Consider the following 20189-nt stretch of genomic DNA (forward strand, 5'->3'; position numbering starts at 1 on the left):
ATTATGTAAAAAATTACCCTTTAAATTAAAAACGACAAAACCAGCGAATTTGTTACATGAAATTTTAATTTAACAAAATAATGAGGTATAATTGCCTTTATAAATCAATTATGAATAAAATGAATTGCAGGGTAGATCACAGTAACTGCAACCTAAAGACACAATAAAGTCATTTGTATTTATTTAAAAATTATGATAATATATTAATATACACAAAAAAAAAAGGTTTGGTCATTGTGATTATTCTAAGTATTAATGAAGTAGGAAAACAACAGAATTCACATGTATCTATCCAAGCTTTAATTTGTACAGTGATGCTGTTACTTTAATTCATCTGTCCATTCACCAGACTACAGTTTGTATCTTTAATTCATCTGTCCATTCACCAGACTATAGTTTGTATCTTTAATTCATATGTCCATTCACCAGACTACAGTTTGTATCTTTAATTCATCTGTCCATTCACCAGACTACAGTTTGTATCTTTAATTCATCTGTCCATTCACCAGACTACAGTTTGTATCTTTAATTCATCTGTCCATTCACCAGACTACAGTTTGTATCTTTAATTCATCTGTCCATTCACCAGACTACAGTTTGTATCTTTAATTCATCTGTCCATTCACCAGACTACAGTTTGTATCTTTAATTCATCTGTCCATTCACCAGACTACAGTTTGTATCTTTAATTCATCTGTCCATTCACCAGACTACAGTTTGTATCTTTAATTCATCTGTCCATTCACCAGACTACAGTTTGTATCTTTAATTCATCTGTCCATTCACCAGACTACAGTTTGTATCTTTAATTCATCTGTCCATTCACCAGACTACAGTTTGTATCTTTAATTCATCTGTCCATTCACCAGACTACAATTTGTATCTTTAATTCATCTGTCCATTCTACAGTTTGTATCTTTAATTCATCTGTCCATTCACCAGACTACAGGTTGTATCTTTAATTCATCTGTCCATTTACCAGACTACAATTTGTATCTTTAATTCATCTGTCCATTCACCAGACTACAGTTTGTATCTTTAATTCATCTGTCCATTCTACAGTTTGTATCTTTAATTCATCTGTCCATTCACCAGACTACAGTTTGTATCTTTAATTCATCTGTCCATTCACCAGACTACAGTTTGTATCTTTAATTCATCTGTCCATTCACCAGACTACAGTTTGTATCTTTAATTCATCTGTCCATTCACCAGACTACAGTTTGTATCTTTAATTCATCTGTCCATTCACCAGACTACAGTTTGTATCTTTAATTCATCTGTCCATTCACCAGACTACAGTTTGTATCTTTAATTCATCTGTCCATTCACCAGACTACAGTTTGTATCTTTAAATCATCTGTCCATTCACCAGACTACAGTTTGTATCTTTAATTCATCTGTCCATTCACCAGACTACAGTTTGTATCTTTAATTCATCTGTCCATTCACCAGACTACAGTTTGTATCTTTAAATCATCTGTCCATTCACCAGACTACAGTTTGTATCTTTAATTCATCTGTCCATTCACCAGACTACAGTTTGTATCTTTAATTCATCTGTCCATTCACCAGACTACAGTTTGTATCTTTAATTCATCTGTCCATTCACCAGACTACAGTTTGTATCTTTAATTCATCTGTCCATTCACCAGACTACAGTTTGTATCTTTAATTCATCTGTCCATTCGCCAGACTACAGTTTGTATCTTTAATTCATCTGTCCATTCAGGTGTAATACCACCATTGATTTTTCCCTATTAGTCTTTGTTAAATTGGCACTTTTAAAAAAATCGTACAGTATTTACCTTTATTTCAACCAAAGAAATACTTTGCATGTGTAAAGTTCAATCCTTTCCAGTGATACAGTGAAAATTTCACACTACATTTCATTGCATATAAGAAAGTAACCACCGCCGAGGGTAGACAACCCAATTTTTACACTGTTATTTACTGGTTACCTGCTTTGGTAACTATGTAACCTTAACGTTCCAAAATATTTTATAAGACCATCAAATAAAAAAAGAATGATGCTTTCAGACACCCAACATACTTATTTACGACTCAGAAAAATTTAAGTGCATTGAAATGCAGGGTTAATTTTCTACAACTGTCAAATTCAAGGGAATATTTTTTTAGGCCTACTTTCGTATGCAACCGGATGTGACGTACCATGATTTGGTGGTATTACACCTAAAGAACACCTAAATGTCAAATAAACTTAATGCAATTTTTTCCCCTCCAATTGCAAGTTATTTCAAGCATAACTCTCAAGTTTTGTCTCAGTCAGAACTATAGTTTCAGAGAAAATCACTATAACGTAAGGCCATATCCTACGGCAATTTCAGTCCAATTTCTTCGAAAAATCCTAATTTCAGTGTATCATTATAAAATGCAGTGTTGACTAATATCTGATCATAAACTCATGATATATGCATTCAAACAATTAAATAGAATACAAAAGACAACTTTAAGATGATAAACAATTTTATTGCACCTTTTAGAGTTCATTTGAAGGTCTGTTTTGGTCTGTTTTGGTCCATTTTTCCTCTTCCTTCCTTTTTCATCAAAACTGGATATCTTTTGTCTAAAAAATAAAACAAATGTGATTATTTTCCCACAAAAATGAAATAAATGTAATGTTAAATCAATAATTAAAGTGTTTTAGCTGAAAGAACTGTCTCTATAAATGTTAACAGTCTACACGGAAGTTTCTATAAGCCCTTATGTGTAACTTGAGTTTTTGGTCTGTTCCCTAGTGTGAGAAATAACGGTTCCCTTTCAGTCAATAATTTATTGCTACTGGTATCAAAGTCTTTTTATTTACTCATAACAGTATATTTCTAATAGATTTACACAAAAAGTCCACTTTCTTGTATTTTACATTAGAAAATGGGGAGAAAGAGTAATAAAAAAATACCTCAAAATGTTTTTAAAAAGGGTTATGTCCCTTGGAATGCTGGTACAAAAATAATTGGTAAGAATTATAAAGTTTAAGTATGTGAGACTAGATTCTGATGTGTATAAATCCAGGACAAATAAGTGTTTAGATGAGTTATTGTCTGTGCAAAATGTAGACTGCACAATGGCAAATTGTAAACTTTTGCGGCCAAAACAAAAAAAAAACATGATGATAGTTGATACATACTTTAATGCTGAAGTGTCATCTGCAGACCAATTCACATATAAGATTTTTCAACAGAATGCTTTTCAGAACATAGTTAACACTGAAATAAAAAATTCACATGTTGTATAAACAAAACAAAAACTGTAAGGGTAATTTAAAATTTAACACACTAATCTAAATACAGCTTCGTCTGTCCACCCATTTGACTAAGAAAACACCCGTAAACCCCCATTTCAATACAATTTTACCTCAAACGTACTTTCTGTGTCTAAATCCATTCCGAATAGTCCATGTTTACAATGTATGAACTGGTTTATTAATAACTTTTAAAAATGAAAGTACAATTGGGTCACGAGTGCACATTTAGTTTCCCTAAATAGGTGTAATACCACCATTGATTTTTCCCTATTAGTCTTTGTTAAATTGGCACTTTTAAAAAAATCTTACAGTATTTACCTTTATTTCAACCAAAGAAATACTTTGCATGTGTAAAGTTCAATCCTTTCCAGTGATACAGTGAAAATTTCACACTACATTTCATTGCATATAAGAAAGTAACCACCGCCGAGGGTAGACAACCCAATTTTTACACTGTTATTTACTGGTTACCTGCTTTGGTAACTATGTAACCTTAACGTTCCAAAATATTTTATAAGACCATCAAATAAAAAAAGAATGATGCTTTCAGACACCCAACATACTTATTTACGACTCAGAAAAATTTAAGTGCATTGAAATGCAGGGTTAATTTTCTACAACTGTCAAATTCAAGGGAATATTTTTTTAGGCCTACTTTCGTATGCAACCGGATGTGACGTACCATGATTTGGTGGTATTACACCTTCACCAGACTACAGTTTGTATCTTTAATTCATCTGTCCATTCACCAGACTACAATTTGTATCTTTAATTCATCTGTCCATTCTACAGTTTGTATCTTTAATTCATCTGTCCATTCACCAGACTACAGTTTGTATCTTTAATTCATCTGTCCATTCACCAGACTACAGTTTGTATCTTTAATTCATCTGTCCATTCACCAGACTACAGTTTGTATCTTTAATTCATCTGTCCATTCACCAGACTACAGTTTGTATCTTTAATTCATCTGTCCACTCACCAGACTACAGTTTGTATCTTTAAATCATCTGTCCATTCACCAGACTACAGTTTGTATCTTTAATTCATCTGTCCATTCACCAGACTACAGTTTGTATCTTTAATTCATCTGTCCATTCACCAGACTACAGTTTGTATCTTTAATTCATCTGTCCATTCACCAGACTACAGTTTGTATCTTTAATTCATCTGTCCATTCACCAGACTACAGTTTGTATCTTTAATTCATCTGTCCATTCGCCAGACTACAGTTTGTATCTTTAATTCATCTGTCCATTCACCAGACTACAGTTTGTATCTTTAATTCATCTGTCCATTCACCAGACTACAGTTTGTATCTTTAATTCATCTGTCCATTCACCAGACTACAATTTGTATCTTTAATTCATCTGTCCATTCTACAGTTTGTATCTTTAATTCATCTGTCCATTCACCAGACTACAGTTTGTATCTTTAATTCATCTGTCCATTCACCAGACTACAGTTTGTATCTTTAATTCATCTGTCCATTCACCAGACTACAGTTTGTATCTTTAATTCATCTGTCCATTCACCAGACTACAGTTTGTATCTTTAATTCATCTGTCCATTCACCAGACTACAGTTTGTATCTTTAATTCATCTGTCCATTCACCAGACTACAGTTTGTATCTTTAATTCATCTGTATTCACCTGACTACAGTTTGTATCTTTAATTCATCTGTCCATTCACCAGACTACAGTTTGTATCTTTAATTCATCTGTCCATTCACCAGACTACAGTTTGTATCTTTAATTCATCTGTCCATTCACCAGACTACAATTTGTATCTTTAATTCATCTGTCCATTCTACAGTTTGTATCTTTAATTCATCTGTCCATTCACCAGACTACAGTTTGTATCTTTAATTCATCTGTCCATTCACCAGACTACAATTTTTATCTTTAATTCATCTGTCTATTCACCAGACTACAGTTTGTATCTTTAATTCATCTGTCCATTCTACAGTTTGTATCTTTAATTCATCTGTCCATTCACCAGACTACAGTTTGTATCTTTAATTCATCTGTCCATTCACCAGACTACAGTTTGTATCTTTAAATCATCTGTCCATTCACCAGACTACAGTTTGTATCTTTAATTCATCTGTCCATTCACCAGACTACAGTTTGTATCTTTAATTCATCTGTCCATTCACCAGACTACAGTTTGTATCTTTAATTCATCTGTCCATTCTACAGTTTGTATCTTTAATTCATCTGTCCATTCACCAGACTACAGTTTGTATCTTTAATTCATCTGTCCATTCACCAGACTACAGTTTGTATCTTTAATTCATCTGTCCATTCACCAGACTACAGTTTGTATCTTTAATTCATCTGTCCATTCACCAGACTACAGTTTGTATCTTTAATTCATCTGTCCATTCACCAGACTACAATTTGTATCTTTAATTCATCTGTCCATTCTACAGTTTGTATCTTTAATTCATCTGTCCATTCACCAGACTACAGTTTGTATCTTTAATTCATCTGTCCATTCACCAGACTACAATTTGTATCTTTAATTCATCTGTCTATTCACCAGACTACAGTTTGTATCTTTAATTCATCTGTCCATTCTACAGTTTGTATCTTTAATTCATCTGTCCATTCACCAGACTACAGTTTGTATCTTTAATTCATCTGTCCATTCACCAGACTACAGTTTGTATCTTTAATTCATCTGTCCATTCACCAGACTACAGTTTGTATCTTTAATTCATCTGTCCATTCACCAGACTACAGTTTGTATCTTTAATTCATCTGTCCATTCACCAGACTACAGTTTGTATCTTTAATTCATCTGTCCATTCACCAGACTACAGTTTGTATCTTTAATTCATCTGTCCATTCACCAGACTACAGTTTGTATCTTTAATTCATCTTTCCATTCACCAGACTACAATTTGTATCTTTAATTCATCTGTCCATTCTACAGTTTGTATCTTTAATTCATCTGTCCATTCACCAGACTACAGTTTGTATCTTTAATTCATCTGTCCATTCACCAGACTACAATTTGTATCTTTAATTCATCTGTCCATTCACCAGACTACAGTTTGTATCTTTAATTCATCTGTCCATTCTACAGTTTGTATCTTTAATTCATCTGTCCATTCACCAGACTACAGTTTGTATCTTTAATTCATCTGTCCATTCACCAGACTACAGTTTGTATCTTTAATTCATCTGTCCATTCACCAGACTACAGTTTGTATCTTTAATTCATCTGTCCATTCACCAGACTACAGTTTGTATCTTTAATTCATCTGTCCATTCACCAGACTACAATTTGTATCTTTAATTCATCTGTCCATTCTACAGTTTGTATCTTTAATTCATCTGTCCATTCACCAGACTACAGTTTGTATCTTTAATTCATCTGTCCATTCACCAGACTACAGTTTGTATCTTTAATTCATCTGTCCATTCACCAGACTACAGTTTGTATCTTTAATTCATCTGTCCATTCACCAGACTACAGTTTGTATCTTTAATTCATCTGTCCATTCACCAGACTACAGTTTGTATCTTTAATTCATCTGTCCATTCACCTGACTACAGTTTGTATCTTTAAATCATCTGTCCATTCACCAGACTACAGTTTGTATCTTTAATTCATCTGTCCATTCACCAGACTACAGTTTGTATCTTTAATTCATCTGTCCATTCACCAGACTACAGTTTGTATCTTTAATTCATCTGTCCATTCACCAGACTACAGTTTGTATCTTTAATTCATCTGTCCATTCACCAGACTACAGTTTGTATCTTTAATTCATCTGTCCATTCACCAGACTACAGTTTGTATCTTTAATTCATCTGTCCATTCACCAGACTACAATTTGTATCTTTAATTCATCTGTCCATTCTACAGTTTGTATCTTTAATTCATCTGTCCATTCACCAGACTACAGTTTGTATCTTTAATTCATCTGTCCATTCACCAGACTACAGTTTGTATCTTTAATTCATCTGTCCATTCACCAGACTACAGTTTGTATCTTTAATTCATCTGTCCATTCACCAGACTACAGTTTGTATCTTTAATTCATCTGTCCATTCACCAGACTACAGTTTGTATCTTTAAATCATCTGTCCATTCACCAGACTACAGTTTGTATCTTTAATTCATCTGTCCATTCACCAGACTACAGTTTGTATCTTTAATTCATCTGTATTCACCTGACTACAGTTTGTATCTTTAATTCATCTGTCCATTCACCAGACTACAGTTTGTATCTTTAATTCATCTGTCCATTCACCAGACTACAGTTTGTATCTTTAATTCATCTGTCCATTCACCAGACTACAATTTGTATCTTTAATTCATCTGTCCATTCTACAGTTTGTATCTTTAATTCATCTGTCCATTCACCAGACTACAGTTTGTATCTTTAATTCATCTGTCCATTCACCAGACTACAATTTTTATCTTTAATTCATCTGTCTATTCACCAGACTACAGTTTGTATCTTTAATTCATCTGTCCATTCTACAGTTTGTATCTTTAATTCATCTGTCCATTCACCAGACTACAGTTTGTATCTTTAATTCATCTGTCCATTCACCAGACTACAGTTTGTATCTTTAAATCATCTGTCCATTCACCAGACTACAGTTTGTATCTTTAATTCATCTGTCCATTCACCAGACTACAGTTTGTATCTTTAATTCATCTGTCCATTCACCAGACTACAGTTTGTATCTTTAATTCATCTGTCCATTCTACAGTTTGTATCTTTAATTCATCTGTCCATTCACCAGACTACAGTTTGTATCTTTAATTCATCTGTCCATTCACCAGACTACAGTTTGTATCTTTAATTCATCTGTCCATTCACCAGACTACAGTTTGTATCTTTAATTCATCTGTCCATTCACCAGACTACAGTTTGTATCTTTAATTCATCTGTCCATTCACCAGACTACAATTTGTATCTTTAATTCATCTGTCCATTCTACAGTTTGTATCTTTAATTCATCTGTCCATTCACCAGACTACAGTTTGTATCTTTAATTCATCTGTCCATTCACCAGACTACAATTTGTATCTTTAATTCATCTGTCTATTCACCAGACTACAGTTTGTATCTTTAATTCATCTGTCCATTCTACAGTTTGTATCTTTAATTCATCTGTCCATTCACCAGACTACAGTTTGTATCTTTAATTCATCTGTCCATTCACCAGACTACAGTTTGTATCTTTAATTCATCTGTCCATTCACCAGACTACAGTTTGTATCTTTAATTCATCTGTCCATTCACCAGACTACAGTTTGTATCTTTAATTCATCTGTCCATTCACCAGACTACAGTTTGTATCTTTAATTCATCTGTCCATTCACCAGACTACAGTTTGTATCTTTAATTCATCTGTCCATTCACCAGACTACAGTTTGTATCTTTAATTCATCTTTCCATTCACCAGACTACAATTTGTATCTTTAATTCATCTGTCCATTCTACAGTTTGTATCTTTAATTCATCTGTCCATTCACCAGACTACAGTTTGTATCTTTAATTCATCTGTCCATTCACCAGACTACAGTTTGTATCTTTAATTCATCTGTCCATTCACCAGACTACAGTTTGTATCTTTAATTCATCTGTCCATTCTACAGTTTGTATCTTTAATTCATCTGTCCATTCACCAGACTACAGTTTGTATCTTTAATTCATCTGTCCATTCACCAGACTACAGTTTGTATCTTTAATTCATCTGTCCATTCACCAGACTACAGTTTGTATCTTTAATTCATCTGTCCATTCACCAGACTACAGTTTGTATCTTTAATTCATCTGTCCATTCACCAGACTACAATTTGTATCTTTAATTCATCTGTCCATTCTACAGTTTGTATCTTTAATTCATCTGTCCATTCACCAGACTACAGTTTGTATCTTTAATTCATCTGTCCATTCACCAGACTACAGTTTGTATCTTTAATTCATCTGTCCATTCACCAGACTACAGTTTGTATCTTTAATTCATCTGTCCATTCACCAGACTACAGTTTGTATCTTTAATTCATCTGTCCATTCACCAGACTACAGTTTGTATCTTTAATTCATCTGTCCATTCACCTGACTACAGTTTGTATCTTTAAATCATCTGTCCATTCACCAGACTACAGTTTGTATCTTTAATTCATCTGTCCATTCACCAGACTACAGTTTGTATCTTTAATTCATCTGTCCATTCACCAGACTACAGTTTGTATCTTTAATTCATCTGTCCATTCACCAGACTACAGTTTGTATCTTTAATTCATCTGTCCATTCACCAGACTACAGTTTGTATCTTTAATTCATCTGTCCATTCACCAGACTACAGTTTGTATCTTTAATTCATCTGTCCATTCACCAGACTACAATTTGTATCTTTAATTCATCTGTCCATTCTACAGTTTGTATCTTTAATTCATCTGTCCATTCACCAGACTACAGTTTGTATCTTTAATTCATCTGTCCATTCACCAGACTACAGTTTGTATCTTTAATTCATCTGTCCATTCACCAGACTACAGTTTGTATCTTTAATTCATCTGTCCATTCACCAGACTACAGTTTGTATCTTTAATTCATCTGTCCATTCACCAGACTACAGTTTGTATCTTTAATTCATCTGTCCATTCACCAGACTACAGTTTGTATCTTTAAATCATCTGTCCATTCACCAGACTACAGTTTGTATCTTTAAATCATCTGTCCATTCACCAGACTACAGTTTGTATCTTTAATTCATCTGTCCATTCACCAGACTACAGTTTGTATCTTTAATTCATCTGTCCATTCACCAGACTACAGTTTGTATCTTTAATTCATCTGTCCATTCACCAGACTACAGTTTGTATCTTTAATTCATCTGTCCATTCACCAGACTACAGTTTGTATCTTTAATTCATCTGTCCATTCACCAGACTACAGTTTGTATCTTTAATTCATCTGTCCATTCACCAGACTACAGTTTGTATCTTTAATTCATCTGTCCATTCACCAGACTACAGTTTGTATCTTTAATTCATCTGTCCATTCACCAGACTACAGTTTGTATCTTTAATTCATCTGTCCATTCACCAGACTACAATTTGTATCTTTAATTCATCTGTCCATTCTACAGTTTGTATCTTTAATTCATCTGTCCATTCACCAGACTACAGTTTGTATCTTTAATTCATCTGTCCATTCACCAGACTACAATTTGTATCTTTAATTCATCTGTCCATTCACCAGACTACAGTTTGTATCTTTAATTCATCTGTCCATTCTACAGTTTGTATCTTTAATTCATCTGTCCATTCACCAGACTACAGTTTGTATCTTTAATTCATCTGTCCATTCACCAGACTACAGTTTGTATCTTTAATTCATCTGTCCATTCACCAGACTACAGTTTGTATCTTTAATTCATCTGTCCATTCACCAGACTACAGTTTGTATCTTTAATTCATCTGTCCATTCACCAGACTACAGTTTGTATCTTTAATTCATCTGTCCATTCACCAGACTACAGTTTGTATCTTTAATTCATCTGTCCATTCACCAGACTACAGTTTGTATCTTTAATTCATCTGTCCATTCACCAGACTACAGTTTGTATCTTTAATTCATCTGTCCATTCACCAGACTACAATTTGTATCTTTAATTCATCTGTCCATTCTACAGTTTGTATCTTTAATTCATCTGTCCATTCACCAGACTACAGTTTGTATCTTTAATTCATCTGTCCATTCACCAGACTACAATTTGTATCTTTAATTCATCTGTCCATTCACCAGACTACAGTTTGTATCTTTAATTCATCTGTCCATTCTACAGTTTGTATCTTTAATTCATCTGTCCATTCACCAGACTACAGTTTGTATCTTTAATTCATCTGTCCATTCACCAGACTACAGTTTGTATCTTTAATTCATCTGTCCATTCACCAGACTACAGTTTGTATCTTTAATTCATCTGTCCATTCACCAGACTACAGTTTGTATCTTTAATTCATCTGTCCATTCACCAGACTACAATTTGTATCTTTAATTCATCTGTCCATTCTACAGTTTGTATCTTTAATTCATCTGTCCATTCACCAGACTACAGTTTGTATCTTTAATTCATCTGTCCATTCTACAGTTTGTATCTTTAATTCATCTGTCCATTCACCAGACTACAGTTTGTATCTTTAATTCATCTGTCCATTCACCAGACTACAGTTTGTATCTTTAATTCATCTGTCCATTCACCAGACTACAGTTTGTATCTTTAATTCATCTGTCCATTCACCAGACTACAGTTTGTATCTTTAATTCATCTGTCCATTCACCAGACTACAGTTTGTATCTTTAATTCATCTGTCCATTCACCAGACTACAGTTTGTATCTTTAATTCATCTGTCCATTCACCAGACTACAGTTTGTATCTTTAATTCATCTTTCCATTCACCAGACTACAATTTGTATCTTTAATTCATCTGTCCATTCTACAGTTTGTATCTTTAATTCATCTGTCCATTCACCAGACTACAGTTTGTATCTTTAATTCATCTGTCCATTCACCAGACTACAATTTGTATCTTTAATTCATCTGTCCATTCACCAGACTACATTTTGTATCTTTAATTCATCTGTCCATTCTACAGTTTGTATCTTTAATTCATCTGTCCATTCACCAGACTACAGTTTGTATCTTTAATTCATCTGTCCATTCACCAGACTACAGTTTGTATCTTTAATTCATCTGTCCATTCACCAGACTACAGTTTGTATCTTTAATTCATCTGTCCATTCACCAGACTACAGTTTGTATCTTTAATTCATCTGTCCATTCACCAGACTACAGTTTGTATCTTTAATTCATCTGTCCATTCTACAGTTTGTATCTTTAATTCATCTGTCCATTCACCAGACTACAGTTTGTATCTTTAATTCATCTGTCCATTCACCAGACTACAGTTTGTATCTTTAATTCATCTGTCCATTCACCAGACTACAGTTTGTATCTTTAATTCATCTGTCCATTCACCAGACTACAGTTTGTATCTTTAATTCATCTGTCCATTCACCAGACTACAGTTTGTATCTTTAATTCATCTGTCCATTCACCAGACTACAGTTTGTATCTTTAATTCATCTGTCCATTCACCAGACTACAGTTTGTATCTTTAATTCATCTTTCCATTCACCAGACTACAATTTGTATCTTTAATTCATCTGTCCATTCTACAGTTTGTATCTTTAATTCATCTGTCCATTCACCAGACTACAGTTTGTATCTTTAATTCATCTGTCCATTCACCAGACTACAATTTGTATCTTTAATTCATCTGTCCATTCACCAGACTACATTTTGTATCTTTAATTCATCTGTCCATTCTACAGTTTGTATCTTTAATTCATCTGTCCATTCACCAGACTACAGTTTGTATCTTTAATTCATCTGTCCATTCACCAGACTACAGTTTGTATCTTTAATTCATCTGTCCATTCGCCAGACTACAGTTTGTATCTTTAATTCATCTGTCCATTCAGGTGTAATACCACCATTGATTTTTCCCTATTAGTCTTTGTTAAATTGGCACTTTTAAAAAAATCGTACAGTATTTACCTTTATTTCAACCAAAGAAATACTTTGCATGTGTAAAGTTCAATCCTTTCCAGTGATACAGTGAAAATTTCACACTACATTTCATTGCATATAAGAAAGTAACCACCGCCGAGGGTAGACAACCCAATTTTTACACTGTTATTTACTGGTTACCTGCTTTGGTAACTGTGTAACCTTAACGTTCCAAAATATTTTATAAGACCATCAAATAAAAAAAGAATGATGCTTTCAGACACCCAACATACTTATTTACGACTCAGAAAAATTTAAGTGCATTGAAATGCAGGGTTAATTTTCTACAACTGTCAAATTCAAGGGAATATTTTTTTAGGCCTACTTTCGTATGCAACCGGATGTGACGTACCATGATTTGGTGGTATTACACCTAAAGAACACCTAAATGTCAAATAAACTTAATGCAATTTTTTCCCCTCCAATTGCAAGTTATTTCAAGCATAACTCTCAAGTTTTGTCTCAGTCAGAACTATAGTTTCAGAGAAAATCACTATAACGTAAGGCCATATCCTACGGCAATTTCAGTCCAATTTCTTCGAAAAATCCTAATTTCAGTGTATCATTATAAAATGCAGTGTTGACTAATATCTGATCATAAACTCATGATATATGCATTCAAACAATTAAATAGAATACAAAAGACAACTTTAAGATGATAAACAATTTTATTGCACCTTTTAGAGTTCATTTGAAGGTCTGTTTTGGTCTGTTTTGGTCCATTTTTCCTCTTCCTTCCTTTTTCATCAAAACTGGATATCTTTTGTCTAAAAAATAAAACAAATGTGATTATTTTCCCACAAAAATGAAATAAATGTAATGTTAAATCAATAATTAAAGTGTTTTAGCTGAAAGAACTGTCTCTATAAATGTTAACAGTCTACACGGAAGTTTCTATAAGCCCTTATGTGTAACTTGAGTTTTTGGTCTGTTCCCTAGTGTGAGAAATAACGGTTCCCTTTCAGTCAATAATTTATTGCTACTGGTATCAAAGTCTTTTTATTTACTCATAACAGTATATTTCTAATAGATTTACACAAAAAGTCCACTTTCTTGTATTTTACATTAGAAAATGGGGAGAAAGAGTAATAAAAAAATACCTCAAAATGTTTTTAAAAAGGGTTATGTCCCTTGGAATGCTGGTACAAAAATAATTGGTAAGAATTATAAAGTTTAAGTATGTGAGACTAGATTCTGATGTGTATAAATCCAGGACAAATAAGTGTTTAGATGAGTTATTGTCTGTGCAAAATGTAGACTGCACAATGGCAAATTGTAAACTTTTGCGGCCAAAACAAAAAAAAAACATGATGATAGTTGATACATACTTTAATGCTGAAGTGTCATCTGCAGACCAATTCACATATAAGATTTTTCAACAGAATGCTTTTCAGAACATAGTTAACACTGAAATAAAAAATTCACATGTTGTATAAACAAAACAAAAACTGTAAGGGTAATTTAAAATTTAACACACTAATCTAAATACAGCTTCGTCTGTCCACCCATTTGACTAAGAAAACACCCGTAAACCCCCATTTCAATACAATTTTACCTCAAACGTACTTTCTGTGTCTAAATCCATTCCGAATAGTCCATGTTTACAATGTATGAACTGGTTTATTAATAACTTTTAAAAATGAAAGTACAATTGGGTCACGAGTGCACATTTAGTTTCCCTAAATAGGTGTAATACCACCATTGATTTTTCCCTATTAGTCTTTGTTAAATTGGCACTTTTAAAAAAATCGTACAGTATTTACCTTTATTTCAACCAAAGAAATACTTTGCATGTGTAAAGTTCAATCCTTTCCAGTGATACAGTGAAAATTTCACACTACATTTCATTGCATATAAGAAAGTAACCACCGCCGAGGGTAGACAACCCAATTTTTACACTGTTATTTACTGGTTACCTGCTTTGGTAACTATGTAACCTTAACGTTCCAAAATATTTTATAAGACCATCAAATAAAAAAAGAATGATGCTTTCAGACACCCAACATACTTATTTACGACTCAGAAAAATTTAAGTGCATTGAAATGCAGGGTTAATTTTCTACAACTGTCAAATTCAAGGGAATATTTTTTTAGGCCTACTTTCGTATGCAACCGGATGTGACGTACCATGATTTGGTGGTATTACACCTTCACCAGACTACAGTTTGTATCTTTAATTCATCTGTCCATTCACCAGACTACAATTTGTATCTTTAATTCATCTGTCCATTCTACAGTTTGTATCTTTAATTCATCTGTCCATTCACCAGACTACAGTTTGTATCTTTAATTCATCTGTCCATTCACCAGACTACAGTTTGTATCTTTAATTCATCTGTCCATTCACCAGACTACAGTTTGTATCTTTAATTCATCTGTCCATTCACCAGACTACAGTTTGTATCTTTAATTCATCTGTCCACTCACCAGACTACAGTTTGTATCTTTAAATCATCTGTCCATTCACCAGACTACAGTTTGTATCTTTAATTCATCTGTCCATTCACCAGACTACAGTTTGTATCTTTAATTCATCTGTCCATTCACCAGACTACAGTTTGTATCTTTAATTCATCTGTCCATTCACCAGACTACAGTTTGTATCTTTAATTCATCTGTCCATTCACCAGACTACAGTTTGTATCTTTAATTCATCTGTCCATTCACCAGACTACAGTTTGTATCTTTAATTCATCTGTCCATTCACCAGACTACAGTTTGTATCTTTAATTCATCTGTCCATTCACCAGACTACAATTTGTATCTTTAATTCATCTGTCCATTCTACAGTTTGTATCTTTAATTCATCTGTCCATTCACCAGACTACAGTTTGTATCTTTAATTCATCTGTCCATTCACCAGACTACAATTTGTATCTTTAATTCATCTGTCCATTCACCAGACTACAGTTTGTATCTTTAATTCATCTGTCCATTCTACAGTTTGTATCTTTAATTCATCTGTCCATTCACCAGACTACAGTTTGTATCTTTAATTCATCTGTCCATTCACCAGACTACAGTTTGTATCTTTAATTCATCTGTCCATTCACCAGACTACAGTTTGTATCTTTAATTCATCTGTCCATTCACCAGACTACAGTTTGTATCTTTAATTCATCTGTCCATTCACCAGACTACAATTTGTATCTTTAATTCATCTGTCCATTCTACAGTTTGTATCTTTAATTCATCTGTCCATTCACCAGACTACAGTTTGTATCTTTAATTCATCTGTCCATTCACCAGACTACAGTTTGTATCTTTAATTCATCTGTCCATTCACCAGACTACAGTTTGTATCTTTAATTCATCTGTCCATTCACCAGACTACAGTTTGTATCTTTAATTCATCTGTCCATTCACCAGACTACAGTTTGTATCTTTAATTCATCTGTCCATTCACCAGACTACAGTTTGTATCTTTAATTCATCTGTCCATTCACCTGACTACAGTTTGTATCTTTAAATCATCTGTCCATTCACCAGACTACAGTTTGTATCTTTAATTCATCTGTCCATTCACCAGACTACAGTTTGTATCTTTAATTCATCTGTCCATTCACCAGACTACAGTTTGTATCTTTAATTCATCTGTCCATTCACCAGACTACAGTTTGTATCTTTAATTCATCTGTCCATTCACCAGACTACAATTTGTATCTTTAATTCATCTGTCTATTCACCAGACTACAGTTTGTATCTTTAATTCATCTGTCCATTCTACAGTTTGTATCTTTAATTCATCTGTCCATTCACCAGACTACAGTTTGTATCTTTAATTCATCTGTCCATTCACCAGACTACAGTTTGTATCTTTAATTCATCTGTCCATTCACCAGACTACAGTTTGTATCTTTAATTCATCTGTCCATTCACCAGACTACAGTTTGTATCTTTAATTCATCTGTCCATTCACCAGACTACAGTTTGTATCTTTAATTCATCTGTCCATTCACCAGACTACAGTTTGTATCTTTAATTCATCTGTCCATTCACCAGACTACAGTTTGTATCTTTAATTCATCTTTCCATTCACCAGACTACAATTTGTATCTTTAATTCATCTGTCCATTCTACAGTTTGTATCTTTAATTCATCTGTCCATTCACCAGACTACAGTTTGTATCTTTAATTCATCTGTCCATTCACCAGACTACAATTTGTATCTTTAATTCATCTGTCCATTCACCAGACTACATTTTGTATCTTTAATTCATCTGTCCATTCTACAGTTTGTATCTTTAATTCATCTGTCCATTCACCAGACTACAGTTTGTATCTTTAATTCATCTGTCCATTCACCAGACTACAGTTTGTATCTTTAATTCATCTGTCCATTCACCAGACTACAGTTTGTATCTTTAATTCATCTGTCCATTCACCAGACTACAGTTTGTATCTTTAATTCATCTGTCCATTCACCAGACTACAGTTTGTATCTTTAATTCATCTGTCCATTCTACAGTTTGTATCTTTAATTCATCTGTCCATTCACCAGACTACAGTTTGTATCTTTAATTCATCTGTCCATTCACCAGACTACAGTTTGTATCTTTAATTCATCTGTCCATTCACCAGACTACAGTTTGTATCTTTAATTCATCTGTCCATTCACCAGACTACAGTTTGTATCTTTAATTCATCTGTCCATTCACCAGACTACAGTTTGTATCTTTAATTCATCTGTCCATTCACCAGACTACAGTTTGTATCTTTAATTCATCTGTCCATTCACCAGACTACAGTTTGTATCTTTAATTCATCTGTCCATTCACCAGACTACAATTTGTATCTTTAATTCATCTGTCCATTCTACAGTTTGTATCTTTAATTCATCTGTCCATTCACCAGACTACAGTTTGTATCTTTAATTCATCTGTCCATTCACCAGACTACAGTTTGTATCTTTAATTCATCTGTCCATTCACCAGACTACAGTTTGTATCTTTAATTCATCTGTCCATTCACCAGACTACAGTTTGTATCTTTAATTCATCTGTCCATTCACCAGACTACAGTTTGTATCTTTAATTCATCTGTCCATTCACCTGACTACAGTTTGTATCTTTAAATCATCTGTCCATTCACCAGACTACAGTTTGTATCTTTAATTCATCTGTCCATTCACCAGACTACAGTTTGTATCTTTAATTCATCTGTCCATTCACCAGACTACAGTTTGTATCTTTAATTCATCTGTCCATTCACCAGACTACAGTTTGTATCTTTAATTCATCTGTCCATTCACCAGACTACAGTTTGTATCTTTAATTCATCTGTCCATTCACCAGACTACAGTTTGTATCTTTAATTCATCTGTCCATTCACCAGACTACAATTTGTATCTTTAATTCATCTGTCCATTCTACAGTTTGTATCTTTAATTCATCTGTCCATTCACCAGACTACAGTTTGTATCTTTAATTCATCTGTCCATTCACCAGACTACAGTTTGTATCTTTAATTCATCTGTCCATTCACCAGACTACAGTTTGTATCTTTAATTCATCTGTCCATTCACCAGACTACAGTTTGTATCTCTAATTCATCTGTCCATTCACCAGACTACAGTTTGTATCTCTAATTCATCTGTCCATTCACCAGACTACAGTTTGTATCTTTAAATCATCTGTCCATTCACCAGACTACAGTTTGTATCTTTAAATCATCTGTCCATTCACCAGACTACAGTTTGTATCTTTAATTCATCTGTCCATTCACCAGACTACAGTTTGTATCTTTAATTCATCTGTCCATTCACCAGACTACAGTTTGTATCTTTAATTCATCTGTCCATTCACCAGACTACAGTTTGTATCTTTAATTCATCTGTCCATTCACCAGACTACAGTTTGTATCTTTAATTCATCTGTCCATTCACCAGACTACAGTTTGTATCTTTAATTCATCTGTCCATTCACCAGACTACAGTTTGTATCTTTAATTCATCTGTCCATTCACCAGACTACAGTTTGTATCTTTAATTCATCTGTCCATTCACCAGACTACAATTTGTATCTTTAATTCATCTGTCCATTCTACAGTTTGTATCTTTAATTCATCTGTCCATTCACCAGACTACAGTTTGTATCTTTAATTCATCTGTCCATTCACCAGACTACAATTTGTATCTTTAATTCATCTGTCCATTCACCAGACTACAGTTTGTATCTTTAATTCATCTGTCCATTCTACAGTTTGTATCTTTAATTCATCTGTCCATTCACCAGACTACAGTTTGTATCTTTAATTCATCTGTCCATTCTACAGTTTGTATCTTTAATTCATCTGTCCATTCACCAGACTACAGTTTGTATCTTTAATTCATCTGTCCATTCACCAGACTACAGTTTGTATCTTTAATTCATCTGTCCATTCACCAGACTACAGTTTGTATCTTTAATTCATCTGTCCATTCACCAGACTACAGTTTGTATCTTTAATTCATCTGTCCATTCACCAGACTACAGTTTGTATCTTTAATTCATCTGTCCATTCACCAGACTACAGTTTGTATCTTTAATTCATCTGTCCATTCACCAGACTACAGTTTGTATCTTTAATTCATCTGTCCATTCACCAGACTACAGTTTGTATCTTTAATTCATCTGTCCATTCACCAGACTACAGTTTGTATCTTTAATTCATCTGTCCATTCACCAGACTACAGTTTGTATCTTTAATTCATCTGTCCATTCTACAGTTTGTATCTTTAATTCATCTGTCCATTCACCAGACTACAGTTTGTATCTTTAATTCATCTGTCCATTCACCAGACTACAGTTTGTATCTTTAATTCATCTGTCCATTCACCAGACTACAGTTTGTATCTTTAATTCATCTGTCCATTCTACAGTTTGTATCTTTAATTCATCTGTCCATTCACCAGACTACAGTTTGTATCTTTAATTCATCTGTCATTCACCAGACTACAGTTTGTATCTTTAATTCATCTGTCCATTCACCAGACTACAGTTTGTCATCTTCTAAATCATCTGTCCATTCACCAGACTACAGTTTGTATCTTTAATTCATCTGTCCATTCACCAGACTACAGTTTGTATCTTTAAATTCATCTGTCCATTCACCAGACTACAGTTTGTATCTTAATTCATCTGTCCATTCACCAGACTACAGTTTGTATCTCTAATTCATCTGTCCATTCACCAGACTACAGTTTAGTACTCTTTAAATCATCTGTCCATTCACCAGACTACAGTTTGTATCTTTTAATTCATCTGTCCATTCACCAGACTACAGTTTGTATCTTTAATTCATAACTGTCCATTCACCAGACTACAGTTT

At 33.5% G+C, this 20189-nt stretch overlaps 1 protein-coding gene and 1 long non-coding RNA gene across 3 annotated transcripts in view; one reads left to right on the top strand and one right to left on the bottom strand.

The window, feature by feature from the left end:
* The window catches only part of LOC139527953 (rab GTPase-binding effector protein 1-like), a 63671-nt gene that overhangs the window by 10499 nt on the left and 32983 nt on the right, over positions 1 to 20189 (top strand). The window lies entirely within an intron of this gene.
* On the bottom strand, positions 1776 to 14552 carry LOC139527940 (uncharacterized). The gene is made up of 4 exons (XR_011665495.1): positions 14210 to 14552; positions 13559 to 13648; positions 3149 to 3227; positions 1776 to 2587 (listed from the first exon to the last, which is right to left on the bottom strand). It is a non-coding gene; the product is annotated as an uncharacterized lncRNA (long non-coding RNA).

The sequence above is a fragment of the Mytilus edulis genome, chromosome 6 (assembly GCF_963676685.1).
Source record: "Mytilus edulis chromosome 6, xbMytEdul2.2, whole genome shotgun sequence".
In the NCBI taxonomy this organism is placed as follows: domain Eukaryota; kingdom Metazoa; phylum Mollusca; class Bivalvia; order Mytilida; family Mytilidae; genus Mytilus; species Mytilus edulis.